Raw genomic sequence first — 14,935 nt, forward strand, 5'->3', positions numbered from 1 at the left:
AGAAATAAACAGTATTTGTGATTTTGCCAATCTACAGAATAATACTGTGAAAGTTTATAATAATTGCTGACTTCTTAGTTTTCACTAGAAATTAAGGGTTTCAAAAGAATTTTGATTAATACATGTATTTGAGACAACTAAAACTCGTAAGGAAAATATCTTTCTATGAAAGGAAAAAGGGTATAAGAAATGGAAATACATTTCATTAAGGGAAATGAAAGTAATTTTGTCCTGGAGACAAAGAAAGAAAGGAAAAGCATAGGACAAAATCTGAAAATAAGAAGAAAGTTACAGAAGGTCTGTGGAAATGAAACCCTGAGGAAAGCGTTCTGTATATCATCAGGGCTGGCTAAGATTAAAATAAAGTTTAACTGAGTAAATACACCTCAATATTAAAAGTAAGCTAGCATGACTAACATAAATGCAAATCTGAAATTTAACTGAATCTTTTTATCACTGTGAACTCAATCAACAGGCACTAAAATTATAACTAAAATAGAGGGGAAATGTCCAAATTTTCTGGATATTCAGGAGTCCTCTTAGCACACAAAAAAACAAGAGAAATGAAGATCTTGCCTAAAACCCTTTCTTTCAGAATGAGAAAGATTTGCCCCAGGATGGGGTGGATGGAGGTGGGGAGTAGGGGGCTGGGACCTCATAATTTGTACATCTGAAAGATATGACCCACACATAGCTCCCCTTCAACCATCAGTCAGGACATAGTTTAAATAAAATAAGCTAAAAAAAATTCCTACTTTCTTATCAGAGCCTGAATAAATAAAAATTAATGTATTCATTCTGTTTCTTATGTAAGCACTTACAGATCATCATTTGAGAAAAACTGGGAACTTTTAAAATTCTAAACCCTGTCAATTTCATTTCTTTCCCATAAGAGACTGAACCTAAATTGGCAACTACAACTGGGGCCTCTAGAGTGTTTGAAATTAAAGGCATTACTGATCTTTGTAGAGATGCATTTACTAGGTCACAAATCTATTGAACTTAAAAAGCTCAAAGAAACTCCAGCAACATACCTAGTACCCAGATCTTGGTTTCTTGTAACAGTCTCCAAAAAAGGGAACCAAAGTGTCTTGAAGAAATGGCTGATTCCATGGCTGGGGCATGAAAAATATAAAAATGAGCCTGGAGCTTTTGTGATGCCAGAAAGTAAGGAAATGCCTTTTTTAAAAAATGGAGTAGGGAGGTGGTCTGTCAAAAGGGCACAGGAGCCAAGCTGAAAGAAGAGCTCCTAGTGGCCAAAGGTGGGACAATTTGAGCAGCAAACTAAATGATGATGTATTGGATTACAATGCATATAATAAAATAAATATTGATGAGTGTGTACTGATAAAAATAGTTGAATAAATAAATGGTGAAAGAACATCTGTTCCTTACAGAAGCATTCTCATTAATAAACATAGAAGAAATGAGAAAACCAATTTTAAAATCATGATTAGAACAACAGTTTCATGTACATCCAGTTCTACCAATGGATGCTAAAACTAGTGATTAAAAATTTAAGGAAAAACAGGGTATTTACATAGTCCAAGTTTCTCTCCCAAGATATCTACTAAATACAAAGGGAAAAATAGTAACTTTACAAGGGGGACCTGGCAAACAGCACTTCACGAAGGTTTACATCAGTAATAAGACATCATGGACCCCTGATATGATGCACTGGAATTACTTATAGTATCTCTTCCCAAAATACATAACTTCAATCTAAGCATGAGAAAACACTGAGTACTAATTGCAGGACATTCTACAAAATAACTGACCAGCACTCTTCACAAGTGTCCAGGTCAGAAAAAACAACAGAAGGTTGAGGAGCTGCCACAGATTGGAAGAAATTAAGGATATACAACAATCAAATGCAGTTTGCGCTCCTAGGCTGCATTCTGAACAAAAAGAATAGTGAAAAGCTGAGGAAATCCAAATAGTCTATAGTTAATAGCATTTACCAATGTTAATCCATTAGTTTCAACAATTAGTTACATAAGATGTCAGAGGAACTCTCTGAACCATTTTTTTGCAACATTTCAGTCTAAAATTATTTCAAAATAAAAAATTAAAATAATGAAATAACCTCAGTATTTCCCAATGCTTCTAATGCAAGTGTAATATTAGACTTAAAATATCATCTTTATTCTTTAAAACTTCAAGACCTATACCACCTAGCCACAGCTAAATGTATTTTGAAATACATTGACACTTCAAAGGTATCTTTTCCTTGTTTCTCTAACATATTTTAAATTAGCTGAAATTCAAATGATAGGAGAGCTGTGATATCTAAAAACCAAGTGTAGGGGCTATCTTTATCACACTGACAGGGAAGAAAGCAGGAAGTTTACATTTTGTAAACTGCTCTCCAGGAGCAATTTGCACCTCTTCCTTGTTTAGGTGGCAATTACGAAGGGAGAGGAGAATAGCAATTTGATTTCTGTTGAAAAATTAAAACCTCTTGAATTTTTCTCCAGATTGGGTGGCATTCTAGGAGGCAAGATAGAACACACCCATCTAACTGGGAGAGAGTGAAGGTATATACCTAAGCATGAAATCAGAACACAGTGAGTGGTTTGTAGCTCCAGGAAAGAGCAAAGTAGAAAGGATGGATCTATACTGGAGCAACTGGAATGAGTCAACTGGCCATAGGTTGCTAGTTACATCTGGGAGTAAATCTCACTGCATATGTCAAATGGACTCTACTCATACCTTAGATTCCAGATAGAAGCAGTGAACAGTTTAGTATGATAATACTATTACTATTAAGATTTAGGTATGGCTGAAATGATACCCTTTGATTTTTAACTAAAATTAGCTTACTACTTCATGGTTTCTGAAGCACACGTTTTATTTGAGGTAACCATCATATGAGGTATCCTGGGAAGACATCTAACAGTATCCCCATGTTATGAAACAGGAGAAATGGATCAGAAAGATTATGAATCAAAGTAGATGGCAAGTTTGCAGAAACCTTCACTGATGGATCAGGTAAGAATATGAAGTGTTCTCAGCATACCTGACACTCTGTACTACTGTTCTGGCACTTTCAACTAGCCCAGATTCCACTTCTGGACTCAAATACAATCAGACCCCACCCATTCAAACTCATACATTCTCTGGTCCTGTGAAGAAACTGTAGTCCAGAGAGATGAGGAGACTTCATCAAAAGTAGAAAATGAAGAAATGGCACAGTTTATAGAAGCACGTTAGGTCTGGGCCTCCCTCTCCCTGTCAACTCACACACTCTTTCCATGGCCCTGTGAGCTGCTTTGTGAACATGTAAGGAAAATGTGAAACAAATGACCAGGCTAGATCCAAAAAAGAAAAGAAAAGAAAAGAAAAGCAAGGATTGGTGAACTCCAATTAAAGTTCAATATGGTTTTTTTGTTCCAGCTATAAATGACCCTGAGACCTCTCAGCCTCCTCCTCTATAAATACCAAACTCCTAAACCTCCCTGGAAGGTTTAGTGCGAGCATAAACTGAGAACAGATGTAAAAACCACCTGCACACAGCAAGCACTCACCAGTTAATGGCTACCTCCTTTATTACTCTGAGGACCGGATGATCTTGTATTAACACATTCCAAACTAACACGGGATGATTGAGGAAAAGGGGTAAAATGAAACGCTTCCTTCTCCCTTTCTAACTTTTCTGTTGTCCCTCTAACTTTTCTACCCATCCTGTTCCCTAGGGTCCGGTCAGGGTGGAGCCAGGGTCAGGCTGTGCAGAATAGGAAGAGAAGAGGCAGAACTCCTATGTAAAAGTATCTGATGAAGTTTGGATACCGTTCCAGCAGTCTTTCCTCTTTCCTTGTAAGACACTCAGCTCAAGCGTCTTCAGGGGGCAATCACAGGGGTTCTTGTTTTCTGGAGACTTCCATTTTTACACTTCTGGGAAAAACTCAATGCCTATGAAATGACACAGAAATACCTAATGCTACCTGGGCCTATGCACTAATTTCCAGCCAACTCCTCTTCCAAAGACTAACGGGTCTTTTCAGTTGCCAGTCCAAAGGGACTGAGCTAGGGATCAGCATTTTCAACAAGGTTTCTGACCTTGCCAAGATTTCATTCCACTCCTCCTGCTGAAAACAAAACTTCTTATTTGAAATCAGGATGGGGGCAGCATTTTTGCTTAACCCACACCCACCCACCTCAGTTTAAACTACAGTACACTAATTTTCAATGCAATGATTCTCTGAATATTTTCTTTATTTCTATAAACAAGCTAACTCTGTGGGTCAAAAATTAGATATCCACTTTCTTAACAGTCTCCTAGTGAGGTAGAATATCAGCTTCCAAAAAACCAGAGGGGGTGGGGGGGACTATGCTGAGAAGGGGGAGTGAGTGTTAATAGGTTTTTAGGGGAGAGGATGATGAAAACATGATGACTGCACAAACTGTACACTTTAAATAGGTGTGAACTGTATGACATGTGAATTATATTTCACAAAGCTGTTGTTGGGGAAAAAAAATGAGGCCAAAATCTAGACAATTTATCATTATTGGTTCACATCGTGGAGTGAAGTGGGAACTGATTTTTTAAAGGATAAACTTGTACTTCCTGTAGACCCATATATCCTACATCCTATATCCTATAGAGAGGATGGCCACTCAGATTCTTTAAATTGCACTAAAAGATCACAACCCTAACCTATAATCCCAGTAATAAACCTTCCCACTTGAAATAGACTTCAACAGCTGCCAAACTTCTATCAAAAACGCTTGAGAGAAATACAGAGTATCTGAAGGACAACAGGTCTACCTATCCCTCTAAAAAAATCTAGATTCCCAAACAAGCCCTAAGTAGTCAAACAGCAGCATGTGTGACCATAGGGGCTTAGCATCCAACAGGTGTTTCTTATAACACTTACCGTAAGGAAAATCACAACTAGTGCATGTAGTCCTAGAAAACACAGTGGTGCATGTACTATGGGATGAGCCCAAAGGATGCTCTCCCACTGCCATTTTTCAGTCTCCTTTGCATCCTTCTGTGACACAAAACATCTCCCTCAGAAGTAGATGCCGGGAAAAAATCTTCTCCAAGGAGGTCGTATATTTCCTGCCTTTATCCTCATTGAATTGTATGACTGATCAGTCCCTTTTTGTTTTAGCCTCCAGGTTGTAACTTTAATTTCCTGTCCACAACTATTCTAATCTGCTCCCCTAAACTGCTCCCCTATTCTTGGTGTATTTTATTTTCCATTTGTAATACTTATGTTTGCCTCAAATGCTTTATGAGTGCTTAATAAAAATAAATGCAGAAATCCATTTTGGCTGTAAGTGTATTTTAATATCATTTTGATGCAAAAGAATGTGTTTTCTAAGGAAGCTCTTGCTGAGTGCCAGGGTCTGGAATAAAGATGACTAATAAACATTTGTTACTATGAAGTTTTTTTTTTTTTTCTTTTCTGAAATATGGAATGAGCTTTTATATTTCTATTAGGCAAGAAAAATAAAACGTAAGCAATAATACAGGTTTTTTAAAACTGCCAGATTTGCAATATAGTTTTTTCAGTCATGTATTTTCCTGTATTGTTCTAACGTCTTCAGAATTATTTTTATTAAGTATTGTAATAAGCTGGTTAAATTTTTCAAGTTATTAAAAGTCAACTATCCACAGAAAAATTACAAAAGACAGCTCAACAACTCTTTAGCAAACCATCTAAAGTTGTGGACAAACTTTACGTCCTGGGGGAAGAAAAAGACATAGAATATGTTGGTTAATCCCTTTAAAGTAACAAATTTCTCTCTCATCTTGTAGTAACTTCCATACTCAATAAGGTTTTATCCATCCCATACCAACTCTAGTTTCATACATTTGGAGAAAGGTAAAAGTTTTACCAGTGGGCTCTTAACACACACTACCAGACACGGAATTGGTTGCACCAAGACATTGTTTTCTGGAAAAAAAAGTCTAAATTTTCAGTCTATTTCATACTTTCAAATGAAAAGTATGGAGACTGGGAAGAAATAATTAAAACCTAAACATCTCATTTGTACAATTTCTGTTTTCTACCAAATGTTCACGCAATACCCACGAACCTTTCGTGCCACACACATCTCAAACGGCTTTCACAGTTTACTCACTCAGCTTAGTAGCGGTTCAGTTTAACCAGGGGCTTCAATCTCAGGAGCTGCTACGCTCAGAGGCGAAGTACGAACAATCATTTATATATAAACTCTGAGATGAGTCAGCGGGACCTTCCAAACATACCCTACGGAAGCAGCTCCTACTTAACAAAGACATCAAGCATCTGCACTGTGCTTTCTAAATAGTGGAGAGCTTTTCCAAAAACTCCCTGCTTCCTTTCCAGGCTGCCCCCTTCCAGCGTCTCCCCAGACTCTGTCGCACGGCCGAGGACTCCCTCTTCCGTCTCGCGCGCTCTGGACTCAGTCTGGAACGGCGCAGGGCTCAGGACACAGCCCGCGCCGGCAGCAAAACCCGGCCGGGGTCGGCCTTCCGCTACAGATGCTCACAGCCCGGCAGGCAGCCCACCCACCGCGCCCGCGCGCTCCCGGCGAGCCCCAACTCACAGGCGCAGCGGCGGGTCTGGGAAGGCGCTGGCCCCGAGTTATCTTCACGGCCACGGGCGGCGGGCGGCCAGCCAAGCGGTCCGGGCAGCGAGCGGCGAGCGCCAAAAACACCGACGCCGGCTTCACCTTGCACGCTTCGGGCTCCGGGAGTGGAGGGCGCAGGGCGGCGGCCCCTCCCCCGCGCCGCGGCTCCCTCGGGGTCGGTGCCCGCGCGCCAGCGGAAGGCGTGGCGCCGCCTGCCCGGCGGCGATAAGCGAGCGGACCCAGCCAGACGCTGGACCTGTCACCCGCCCGCGGGGCCCGAGTCACGACGATGACTATCCTGGAGCATGCAAGGACAAAGCAGAAAACTCCTGTCTCTAGGGTTTGTAGGAGACGGACAGTGGCGATTAGTCCAGGGAACCGCTAAGCTGATAAATACCCGCGCTGACCTAGATGGATTTGGTCAAAACCGGTGTCCCACACCCCTAAGCACCAGAGGACATTGACACCGATTTTTTTTTTCTGTCATGCACGTTGTCCACCCCAGAGCAAGTAGGCGGTCTCTACTGAATGAGCTTCTGAGAGATCTGGTGCGAGCGGCCCAGGGCCAATAAAATCAGGAACCGAATCTAAGGGTGGGGGGAAGGGGAAACCAAAACATTTTGAATGAAAATATTACAATAAACAGTTTAAATGTGTTCTTTACACTCCTGTAATAAATACTTATGTTCAGTACACTAATCGTGTGGAAAAGCTAGAAAGTGATTGTGCAGATTCAGGAAAAGGGTTCCAAATCTCATCCTAATACTTTCATTGCCATCAAATTCTGTTTGAAAAATTCAGATTAAAGTAGGCATTTCATAAATGTATTGCATTGTAAAGAAATGAGTTATTTCAACGTATAAGGTAGCATTTTATTTTGGGCCAATTATTTTCAAATGTCCTGCTCCCTCTTTTATTGTTTGGTTATTTGAGGTAGTAATAGAATATTAGGGAGGGAGAGGACCTTACTAATTTTACAGTTGAGTCACCTAGTTCAAAGGAGACCATTTAGCACAAGGACAAAACTTAGTAGGATAAGCGGGTGACTCAGTTTCTCAGACCCCACCCTCTGCTCTCCACCTCATCACCTCTCTGAACTGCCCAGTATTTATAGAGCTGGGTTATTGGGACTCCACTGAATGTGTTTTTTGTTTTTTTGTTTTTGCCTTTAACCCTTTATTTTACTTTACTTTGTTGTTTTTTCCCTGAATGTGTTCTTAATCTGGCACTTTTACTTTTTCAATTAACTAAACTTTTTTTATCTCTCTCTCATTACATACCAAGCAAGAAAAAAATTAAAATTGCCTGTAACCCATCAGCCACATACCATCTGCTTTTAGTCTTTTTCTATGCACACATATTTCCTCAAAAAACAAAAATGGGCTTACATACAAAGTACAAGGATGAAAGTCATCATCTCTGGAGTCAGATAGCCTATGTTTGAATCCTGGTTCTCCCCAACCCTGGAGACTTGAACTTGAACTAGTTAGTTTGTCTTTAGGTGGTTATTGGTAATCAGGGGAAACAATCTCTCAGGGTAGAAAAGATGAAATAAGATAATGTGTGTTAAGTACTGAAATGTGTGTAAAGAAGTCATTATCACTGGTTAGCAGTCAATAGATTGGTAGCTATTATTATTTTCTAAAACCGCTATATTGCAAACATGGCTCCCTATGATTCAGTATCTTTTTACAATTTTATATTTAATGGCTGCATGGTATTCAGTCGTTTGTTATGTGCCGTAATTTAACCAATCTTTCTATTATTCACAAAACACCCTTGGAGCTGTTATTGCACATACCCAAATAAATTCCAGACCAGGAATCCTGAGGCAAAAGGTATGCTCATTTTAAAAACTTTAATACACATAACTAATTTCCCACAAAAACTTTCTGCCAAATTCAACCTCCTAACAATTTAAAAGATTGCCTGTTCCCCTAAATTCTGACAAATATTGGATAAGATAATAATTTTAATTTTTTTAATTTGATAGGGAACAAATGGCACATCAGTGTTTTAGTTTATAGTTCTCTGACTTAGCAAGAGTGAGCTTTTTTTAATGTTTCATGATCATTTGTGGTTTAATTGTAAATTTTCCATGTAAGGCTTTTCCCCAACTCTTTCTATTAATTTCTTAGATGGCAGAATAATAAACAGAGTGTGGATCTCTGATGATATCACTGATCTGCTGGACTATCTCCAGGCTGGTTGAAGTCACTGTCATGTTTTATGTGCCTTGCAATCAATTATCAAAATTAGGATTTCTTTAGGATCTTAAACAAAAGCCTTAGGGCCATCTAGGGTCCACACCCTTGATACACACACTAGAGATCTTAAATGGGCACTGGAAGGGGTGAGGTGTCACCATGTGCTTTTGTAGGCAGTGCACATGGACATAACTAGACAAATCAAAAAGATGCCTTCAGGTAAAGGGAGCCAACAGACTCACTCATGAAATCACTTGAGCCTCATTTTTGAAAACTCCAAAAATAACTAGGAGACTTTGGGGGTGGGGGGTGGGAGATGTAATTCTCCTTTCCCAGAACCATACTAGTGAGGGGCTTGCTTGTATGGTTTTCACAGGGGTATCAGTCCTTGATGAAATGTCAGCAACAGATGGTTACAAATTTGTTTAGTGTTAATAAAGGATATGATTTATTATACAGAATGGCAACCAAAGCAAAATCAAAAACAATCTTCTTATTAAAGGAACAAACTTCCTGAGCCTGTAACTCCAACAATCAGGCAACCTACTATCAAAGCTCTCCTATGGACCTAAGAGAAACTCTCTTCATCCTTCTCATAGGATTTTTGATATCCTCCAAGCCTCTCCCAGATGCCCTGAGTTCTCTATTTGCCTGCCTGGCCACCAAGTGCCAGGTAAGGACCGGTAAGGACCCAGTCTGTTCCCTGGCCAATTTCCCCCTGGCAAGTCCAGGTTTCAGGGCAGGGTTTATTATAGGCCTGGAGGCATTTGGGTTATGTATGTAATATCTATATTGGATCCCAGTATACTTATTTTCACTACCACTCCAAGTTGAAGCAAATAAAAAGCAGTGCAAGAGACTGTATGCACCATGATCTCCCACAGCTCTGCTTACAGCTACCAGGGGCCTTTGATCAGCGCAGTGAGAGACTGGTCAGTGGTAATGGCCTGAGCCATTACGAGCACTGACGAGTAAATGAAGGAATGGAAACATAGTACAGACAATTCTTACCAAAGGTCTCCAGGAAGGAGTATACCTAAAGGCTATCTTGGGGTTCAGAGAAAATATTTCTTATTTGGTTTAAATTAGACAGGCCAGAATATGTGTGCATGCCAAGAGGACAAGCCATAAGAAAGGAAAGTGGTTACCTGGTATAATTGAGACAGAAGTGAAGGGAGCAGGGCACAGTTATTCAAGGAATGACAGCAATTAACACCAAAATGGTAGAAGATTCAACTCCCACTAGGCCTTGAAGATTGAGATGGCTGGAGGTTTGACTTCTAGTAGACCTTGAGCTTCATTATATACTCATCTTAACATATTAGCATGATAAATACCATGCCTACAGGCACCATGACAGTCACAAGGCTAGCCACGAAAGGTCAAAGAGTGGGCCGTGGCCCAGTTCCTGGGAATCCCTGCCCCTTTCCCAAGGGTAGTTGGAATAGTCTTCCCATTTGTAGGCATGTGAAGCTACTGAGCCCATAAAAACTGGCAACACCACGCCTCGTGGCCGCCTCATCTCTTTGGAGATGGCCCGCACTCTGTCTATGGAGTGTGTACCTACTTTTACTTTAACCTGAGCACCCAACCCCCACACCTCATGGCCTTTCTCTTGCCTTACACTCTATGTGGTATGTATCTCTCTAAATAAATCTACCTTTACTCAACTGTGGCTCGCTCTTGAATCCTTTCCTGTGCGAAGCCAAGGACCCATATCTGGCAGGGCACATCCCAGGGGCTTCACTGAGACCTGGGACACAGCCCTCATTATGCCCCACATCTGTTTTTCCTGCACCTAAATTGGTAGAGGAAAAGCTTTTCCTCTAACTCTAATAAGGGACCTAGAGAGAAAGACATTGCATGGCAACACCAAGGACCCCTAAGATTGGATTCTATAAATGTGATGGCATCAAAGCCACAAATGGGCATGGTTTTCCCAAACACAAAGAAGTGACGATAGAGAAGGTTAGAAGGATGAATAAATTCTAGGATGTGGTTTTGCTGGGTAGGTAAAGCAATAGAAAAATGGAGCAAGAGATAAGTAGGTGAAGTGATTCATCACAGGAAAGTGAAGCCAGGAAGAGACAGGTAGAAGGGGGGGTTTAGAGGGGTCAGTCACTTGGAGGCTGAAAAGCTGAAACAGGAGCATGAAGTTACTGAACAAGAAACTGGCATTTAATATTGGCATTCCAGGTTTTGACAAGGTCCCATGGTTTGAATGTGACAGTAGGATCATGGAAATGGAAAGAAGGTATATTTGTCTTCTATTGCTGAGTGAAAACTTTCCATCAATTTAGCATCTTAAAACAATACTGATTTCTTTTTTTTTTTTTCTATTTAAGTATAGTCAGTTTACAATGTTGTATCAAACTCATTTCTTATTTCACAATTCTGGAGGTCAGGAATCTAGGTGGGCTAGGCTCTGCTCTGGGTATCACGGCGCCAAATCAAAGTATCAGCCAGTTGGGCTCTTATCTTAAGGCTCTTATCTGAAGAATCTGTTTCCAAGGACACGTTGTTAGCAGAATCCAGTTCCTTGCAGTTTTAGGACTGAGGTCTTTGCAGTTTAGGACTGAGGCTGATGGCCAACCAGCTCCTGAAGGCTGCCCACATTCCTTCTCTGGGATTCCTTCAAAGCAGGTCCTTCTCAAACTTCAAATCTCTCCGACTTCCCCTTCCTCTGTTCAAAGTGTGATTACATCAGGTTCATCTCAATAATCTCACTATTTTGGAGTGAACTCATTTGGGACTTTCATTACAACTGTAAAGTTCCTCAAAGCAGTACCTAGACTAGTGTTTGGTTAAATAATCAGTGGATGAACTGAAATCTTGGGCTCTGAGGAACAAGGGGATGTTTAGAATCTGAATGTTAAGTTGAGAAGATCAAAGAACACAGAAGGATAGGGTGATGGGTTGATCATCTACATAAACACAGACTCTGCCAAGGCAGTGACCACCTTGGAGAGAAGAGAGATACTGAAAACCAGCTGTCAGAGTCTTTTATAGATACAGAGAAAAGAAGAGAAGCTGGCATTAATACAGAGAGAGACAGATAATGTGTGTATGTGTGTGCGTGTGTCTGTGGCAGGGGTGGTGGAGGTGGTTGAGGCCAGATGTGGAGCCAGACCACCTTGATTCATATAATTTTCTTTCTATAGCAGGCAAGACACCAAATAAAGAATTCGTTTGGTTATAAAGTTCACAGAGGCAGTCAAGCTCTAAAAAACGACATAGCAGGGGAAGAATGTATATAATTAGGTACTGATAATTATTCTGCAGACTCATTAAGTGGGGCAGAGGATGTAACATTTGTCCCTGCAAAACAGACTGCAAAGTTAAATGTTGAGTCTACCAAACTAAATGTCACACATCCATAAAGTCTTTTGTTTGAGTAAACTTTTTAATTGAGGTATAATACATACACAGAAGAAGTACAGAAAATCTAAGTAAACTGCCTGATGTATATTTACAAAATAAACACATTTGTATATCTGTCACCCAGATCAAATATATATATAAATATATGTGTGTGTATGTATGTGTGTTTGTTCTATGTCAACTATATCTCAATAAAAACAAACAAGACAGAAAAAAAACCAGACAAAACTCATGTATAGTGATAGAAGTCAGAAGAGTAGTGACCTTTGGAAGGGACAATGACAGGGGTGGAGCATAAGGGAGACTTCTGGGATACTGACAATAAACAAATATATGTAGGTCTGGGTGGCAGATATACGGGTGTGTTCACTTTGTAAATATCCATCAAATTGTTTACTTAGATTTTCTTTACTTTTTCCATATGTATGTTATACTGCAATCTATAAGTTTACTTAAACAAAGGACTTTATGGACATGTGTTACATGGAAAAGAAAGATGGGAAGATACTAGATTAAAACAAGTTGATTAAGTAGGTTTCATCATTGCAAAACATGTATACAACATTTGTTCATGGACCCTCTCCACCAAGAAGCAGCTCAAAGCCTGTATTCTTGATAACATACTAACAGAAATGTGAGAAAACCTTCTAGGGTCAAATTGTGGAGGACTCAAAGGCCAAATCAAGGTGTTTAGACATACCCTGAGAGTGAGAAATCACTGAAAGGTTAGTGTTGGGATGACATTATCAAAGTTGTGTTTTAGAGAGATTAATTTGTTCACGTAAAGAATGGATGGGGGGATGTAGGAAATCTCAAAATGAAAATAATGAAGACTGAACTAGAGCAATGGTGGAAAAAATTTGTGAGGGAAGGGACATGAAGGAAACATGGTAAAGGAAGAATTTACAGTCTTGGTAATGGATAGAACATTGAACGTGAGAGACAAAGAAGCCAGAGCGGACTTTAAGATCTGAAAACTGAGAAGCTGAACACCTTGTGGTGTCATTAATGGGAATTATGTTGCTAGAAAGTATGTCTTTTACCTCCCGTGTATTTCCTTAATGTTGCCTCGCTCAGGGCCTTGAACACAACAGACTCTCGATAAATATTTATCGACCAAGTAATAAAAGTGAGTTTACCTTATTTAATTCCGGGGCTTATCCACCCTTACATGAATCTGCTATGTAAAAATGGAAGAGGGCTTCACCTCTTTCATAAGATACATTACTGACTACTATTAACATTTTATTGCCTGTAGAGATAAGAGTTCATTTGTGGGGTCAGCTGAAGCTAAAGTGTAATGAGCATTAAATGACACATGATTCTTTATATAATGCCTTAGAATTTTTTCTCATCTGGCTGTCACGCTCTATATTATAATAGATGATGTCAACAAAGCCAAAAACTTATAGCTACACCCTCAGTTACATTTTAGTCTTCCCTATGTCATTGCTCATATCAGACCAAGAAACACACATTAATTATTCTATGTGTAACAAAGCTGTAAGCCAATGTAGATGTACCCAACATTCCTCTCACCTCTATAGTTTTTGTTATTTGACCCTTTGGTGCCTCAATTTCCTACCTCAAATTAAGGGTGATAATATCTATGTCACAAGGTTGAATAAAGATAAAAATTAATTACTGTATATTTGGAAAACATAATTTTTATCCAAAGCTAATAATAACGGCGAATATTTCTTGAGTATTTGCTACTTGCCAGGCAGTGTTCTAAGTGCCTTTATGTCCCTTCCCTCACACTCTACTACTGGAAGTCCAATCTCCTGCCATCCTGGGTCTCAAGGCCTACTGGGAGTTGAATTTTCTGCCACTTTGGTGTTAATTGCTGTGTCATCCCTTTAATTATGTCCTGCCCCTTTCCTTCCTGCCTCAAAGGGAGCTCAAACTACATGAAGCTGGGGACTGGAGCCAGACTCTCTGAAATCCAGGGCAGGGATGGGGCTGCCCCCTTATAAAAGGGTGGAGGTAGTGGGAGACAGTGCTGCCCCACTCTGCGTAGGGATGTGTGGCTGTGTGGTGTGGATGGCCATGCTGAGGCAGAGACACAGCACATGGGCCGTGAAGCTCCTCCAGCCCATTGTGCCTCCCTGGTGCCCCTAGAGGCTTCTGGGCTTCCTTGAAGGTGGGCAGTGGACGAGAGCCCCTGGAGTGGACCTCTGGCTGTGAAGTACCTGGTCTCACCTGCTGCCTCTGGAACAGTCTCTAACATTGCTGGATAACCCTGCATTTCCACTGCTCTCTGCTCAGTAACACGGCTTCCCAAATTAGATTGTTTCTAACAAAAGTGTGACATTCAAGCTACAATCCTGGGCATGCCCAACTTCAGCCATTTGTAAGACTGATAATGAAATAAACCATGTTAATTGTAAAATTTTTTTAATTAAAAAAATAAAAGTGCTGCTAAGTTTTGGTGAGGGATGCAGCCAACGGGCTGCTCCATTTGTAGGAAACAGGAAGACACACATACAGTTTGACAGGCCTTCTTCCTGCTCCACCATGCCTCTTAACCCTCCTTACATATTCCCACAGCTTTACCTCCCTATGGCTAGACCTTGGATAGTTTCCTCAGATACATACATCTTCTGGGTCACTCATTCTCTACACAATTATATTAATCTTTCATTTAACCTTCTATCCATTTGAATTCTTAATTTCAGTAAGTTTTTTTTTATTTGTAAAAGTAGTATTTTGTTCTTCAAATTGGCCTCATCATGAGAGTCTCTTATTCTCACTCCTGTTTTCAATGCCCATTTTTACATCTG

General features: G+C 40.2%; 1 protein-coding gene across 8 annotated transcripts in view; it reads right to left on the minus strand.

Moving 5' to 3' along the window:
* The window catches only part of ABCG2 (ATP binding cassette subfamily G member 2 (JR blood group)), a 124,120-nt gene that overhangs the window by 54,052 nt on the left and 55,133 nt on the right, over positions 1-14,935 (minus strand). For 2 of the 8 annotated variants that reach the window (XM_074347079.1, XM_074347088.1), the window contains exon 1: positions 6,541-6,963. The exons of 3 other annotated variants lie outside the window; for them this stretch is intronic. The gene's annotated coding sequence lies outside the window, so the exon portion shown is untranslated. Of the gene's footprint in view, positions 1-6,093; positions 6,377-6,540; positions 6,964-14,935 lie in introns of those variants that run through there. 3 more of the 8 variants (XM_010966136.3, XM_010966137.3, XM_074347101.1) reach the window with 2 other exon arrangements.

The sequence above is a fragment of the Camelus bactrianus genome, chromosome 2 (assembly GCF_048773025.1).
Source record: "Camelus bactrianus isolate YW-2024 breed Bactrian camel chromosome 2, ASM4877302v1, whole genome shotgun sequence".
NCBI classification, from domain to species: domain Eukaryota; kingdom Metazoa; phylum Chordata; class Mammalia; order Artiodactyla; family Camelidae; genus Camelus; species Camelus bactrianus.